Source organism: Pteropus vampyrus, unplaced genomic scaffold, assembly GCF_000151845.1.
Source record: "Pteropus vampyrus isolate Shadow unplaced genomic scaffold, Pvam_2.0 Scaffold308, whole genome shotgun sequence".
NCBI lineage: Eukaryota > Metazoa > Chordata > Mammalia > Chiroptera > Pteropodidae > Pteropus > Pteropus vampyrus.
In genome coordinates, this window is record NW_011889089.1 from 752,533 (window position 1) to 757,214 (window position 4,682).

The 4,682-nt window shown below is 58.6% G+C and overlaps 1 long non-coding RNA gene across 1 annotated transcript in view; it reads left to right on the plus strand.

Annotated features, from left to right (window-relative positions):
- The window catches only part of LOC111730351, a 9,378-nt gene extending 5,084 nt beyond the window's left edge, over positions 1 to 4,294 (plus strand). The window contains exons 2-3 of the long non-coding RNA XR_002776645.1: positions 3,860 to 4,042; positions 4,257 to 4,294. This is a non-coding gene — a long non-coding RNA (uncharacterized LOC111730351). The remainder of the gene's footprint in view (positions 1 to 3,859; positions 4,043 to 4,256) is intronic.
- Positions 4,295 to 4,682: the final 388 nt, after the last annotated feature.

The following is a 4,682-nucleotide window of genomic DNA, read 5'->3' on the forward strand; positions in this document are numbered from 1 at the left end:
GGGTGGATCCAGGCATCTTCGAAGGTCCTCAGGCATTACGGACCCATTCGACATTTAGGGCCCATCCTCCCTACATTTTAGGAATCCCGTCCCCGGGCAGCGGTCAGGGGACCTCGTCCCCTGTGCTTCTTCCTCGCTTTGGGAAATCGGCATCCGTGGAACTGCCACACGGTCCCGATAGGGCTGGTGGCCCCTGCTCCTCTTCGCTCTTAAAGCAAGAGAGCGTAGACGCGGATATGATCAATACAGCAGGAATCTCGAAGAGAATAAAATAAAACTTTTAAAAAATGCTCTTATTCAAAATCACGGCGTTTGAATAATTTTTGAGGTACCAAACGGAATTTATTTAGGCTAGTTTCAAGGCTAATTGATACCATTTCAATTTCAAATTGAAACGCTGCTTATCATGCCTTGTCATTCATTTTAATGGGTGTTAATGTCGAAACGTAATTGAGACTCTTTGAATAAGAGCATCATTAACCCTGTTATTGCCGATCGATCGACGTGCAGAGACGTTCAAACACAGACGCTTGTCCGGTGTGGCTGGATTCACAGTCTGGTGCCTCCGATCCCGGGAATTTCCGGAGGAGCAGGAGACCTCCAACCTCGGGGGCATGCGATCCTGGGGCGCTGAGAAGCTAGGTGAGGTGACGCGTGAGTGGCCGGTCACGCCTGGAACACGACCGCACTCAGCAAGAAGCTCCCATTTCTTAAGGAGACTGTAAGTTCAGCAGCCGCTTTCCAAAAGTTCCGTTTTTCTTTTTCGAAACTTCTTGGAATTTGCCACTGGATCTGGAATATGTGTCAGGCCACGCAAAGCGTCTCCGCGGTCCCCAGCTGTTAAGAGTTCTGTATGTGACGAGTCTTTCTTACACAGGAGAGCATTAATCTCAGAAACCCCGAACAGTAGGCGTTACTGTGCCCCTTTACTTACAAGGACACCGAGGTTTGAGGATATTCAAAAGTCCCCAAGTTCACACGAGGTGCCTATTAAGTGGCAGGGCTGAATTTCACCTGACACTGTGGCCCAGGCACTGGACTGTCACACTGCTAGGCACCTGGAGCTCTCCCAGGGACAGTGGGTCATTTCTGCCTCTGGTCACAGTGTGTGAGGCACCACCTTTTTCAGAGGAGCAAAGGGGACCCGGCCGTTGCTGTGTCCCCACCGGTGCCCTTTACTGAGGAGCCCAAGGCCCACTGCTGTGGCCTTTTCCCGAGCGGACTGTCCCCAGTGCTTCCCGACAGTCACCGACTCCACAGTGGGTTCCACCTCTGGATTCATGGTCACGGGCAAACATGCTGAAGCATCGCCAGGAAGTAAACACTCAGTTTGTTTCCTAGATCGTGATGGTTGGGGTCTGAGAGCAGAGACCACAGTGAGTGGACACCTAACACGCCCCCAGGGGCTTCTCACCCCGCTCCACCCGGCTGGGAAGTGCATTCGAAGGCTCCTAGGGCCAGCCGGCCCAGCCTCGCCGCATCTGGCCGAGGAACCAAGGTGACGTGCGTGGCTCCTGGCCGCGGGCACCCGCACACATGCCAGATCCAGCCTCTGACACAAAGGAGCTGCCGAGAGGTGAGCACAGCAACGTGGGTCTGGGCAGCTCAGCAGATCAGGACGGCCACCACGGGGACAGCAACGTGTTCTTGTCGAGTGCTGCAGGCCGGGTGCAGATGTGCGCAGCCCCCGTCCGTCCTCATGGGGAACCGGAGCCACAGGCGCTGTCTCTGTCCCATCTTCCCTGTGGGGACACCGAGGCCCTGAGAGGCGAAACGACGTTCTTGAGGTGGTTTGGGCATCAGGGGACGGGGGCAGGGTCAGCCTCTGCTCCACACGGCTCCGGGGTGCGGGCGGACAGGAAGCGCAGAGGGAAAACCAGGGTGGGCCGCGCGGACGAAGCGGCCGTTGGAATCTTGAAGCTTGAGTAAGAGTTCGCCAAGCGGACCAAAGAGATGGAAATTTGCAGCTGAAGAAATAGTGTGCCCCAGAGCCAAGGTCAAGGTCATCTCGTGTTTTGGGAACCTCATGGAGTGTTACTCAAGTGAACTTCCGGGTGCCGGGCGGGGTGCGGGCAGGGAGAGGGGAAGTGGGGAGGCCGAGGGGGGCCAGGTCGCAGAGGCCTGCGGGCCGTGCAGAGCTGGAGTCTGACGCTGCTGCGTGGAGGCCCCCGGGGGGCCATCCGAGCTGCGGGCTCGGGGGCCACCGTGGCTGTGGGCGGGGTGAGGAGAGAGACAGGTGGGCGTGGGGACCAGTGCCGCGGCCTCCGTGACGCCCAGGTGAGGCAGGGGCAACAGGCCTGTCCCATGGCAGAATCATCTGTACGTGTGTGTGGGGTGGGGGGACAATAACGAAGGTGTCACGCTCCACGAGACCAGCAGCAGGAATGGGTAGCTTAAGCACAACAGGGCCTTTATCTCAGGACCTTGGCCGGCCGAGCCCAGACACAGGAGGGTGGAGGCCTGGCGACCCCAGGACGCGGAGCAGCTGCTGCCCTCGGAAGCCTGGGCGACCCGGGTCCCCGCTCACCGCACACACTGGGCTCCGCTTTGTCCCATCAACCTTTGACTCCAGATGTGAGCAGACACTGCAGCACCACATGCTTCAGAAGGGGCACATGCACACATGCAAATGCACACACACACAAACGCGCGCGCACACACATGCACGCACACACAAATACACACAAGCGCACACGAACATACACACATACAAAGTACACATGTGCACACACCTACACACATGCATGCATACATACACACACATGTGCGCACATGCACACATGTGTGTGCACGCACGTGCACACGCATGCACATGCATGCACACATACGCAGATGTGCATGCGCACGCGCATGTGCGCATACATGCATGCAGTGCACACATGTGCACGCACATGCACACACGTACATGCACGCACACGCACACACGCACGTCCACAGGACGTGCAGGAGCACACAGAGGGGCCGTGACGAGGCCGTGGTGGTGGATGGTTTGGTGAGCGGTGCCGGCCAGCGTCCCTCGCCTGGCCATCGTCCCTCTCCCAGTGGCTGTCCGAGTTCGAGGGCCGAGGGAAGGTGTGGAGTCCGGTGTGAGGGGCACTGGCTGTGGGGCGGGATACAGCACACCTGGGGTCGATGCACCTGGGCTTCCCACGAGCCCTGACGGTCACCGGCTGTGGACTTGGGGGCAAAACGCCCTAAGTCTGAGTCTCGCTTTTCTCAGAAATTTCAGCGAATCCGTCTGTCCACACCCCGCCTCCTTAGCTTCTGATTCAGTCGGTTATTGCCCAGTTCCAGAGGTCACAGGATGAGCAACAAGGGCTGCCCAGGGGCCAGCTGGAAAACCCCAAAGCAATCATCTTTCCATAGTCATTCATTCATTCATCCACTCATTCATTCAACTCCTGTTTCCAAGCACCCACTGTGTGCCAGGGTCTGGCCGGTCACTAGGACCTTAGTGAAGGACGGATGGGACCCATTCACTCCTGGCAGTGGATGTCTTCGATGCGGTGTCAGTGAGCGAGCCTGATCAGAGAAGGCGGCGCCAGCAAATCGGTCCAGGGATGGCTCTGTCAACACCTGCTGGAGAATTCTCAGAACCTCCTTGCTTCTAAATCCCTAAAAATTTCTCAGAACCTCCTTGCTTCTAAATCCCTAAAAATTTCTCAGAACCTCCTTGCTTCTAAATCCCTAAAAATTTCTTTGTTGGCGATTCTGGGCTGAGAGATGGCTTCGCCCCAGGCCGCTTTGGTGTCCCGTTTGCCCTTTCATTATGGAGCATTTCGGCAGCCACGGGGTGGCGGCGGGCAAGCTTGGGCCTCCATGGGTGCTTTGTCCCCAGCCCCCATTCCCTCGGACGTAGGGACGAAACCCTGCTGAGGCCTGGAGTCACCGTCTCCCGCTCTGGATGCTGCGTGGCTCGACAGCAGAGAGCTGAGGCTGCAGACGGCAGGGACTCAGTAGACAGTGGCCGAGGTCACAGGCAAGGACCAGCAGTGACACGGTTAACCTGGACTGCCCCAGAGCTGCCTTTCCATGGGCAGAAGTAAGGAGCCCACACCCTGGGAAGAGCCTTCTGGGTGGAAAGAGGAAGCTCTGGCTTGTGCATGTGTGGTCAGGGTGGGGGAGGGCGCGGCGGGGGCCGAGAAAGGAGCACCCAGGACCCGTGGGACTCGACAGTATGTTCACTGGAAAATAAAGCGATCGCAGAGCCCAGGTGTCGTAACCCAGGTCCGCGCGACGCATGCGCCTCTTTGCAGATGCCAACGGGCCAGCGCCAGAGGAGACGACGGCGTCCACCCGGCAGCTGGACGCCGGCATCCTCGGGGCGGTCAGCGCCTGATGCGAAGCTGGAGGGGATGACGGAGCCGCGGAGCAGCGCGGAGCAGCGCCGAGCCACGCCGACTGCCGCACTGCCTTTGGCGCGGTGGAGACGGACCGAGGCTCGGCCGGGAGCCCGCCTGCCCCTTCGGCATAGCCTGGCAGCTAACATGCCAGCCGATCACAGGCGCCAGCGTCCTGGGTTCGAATCCCAGCTCAGCCACTTGTTAACTGTGAGACCTGGAGTAGTGTCACTAAGCTCTTTACACGTGGCTGCCCCCAACTGCGAAATGGAACAGTAACAGCGCCCTGCGTGCAGGGCGCCTGCACATGTGGGACACTTAGAGTCGTGCCTGGCGCGGTGT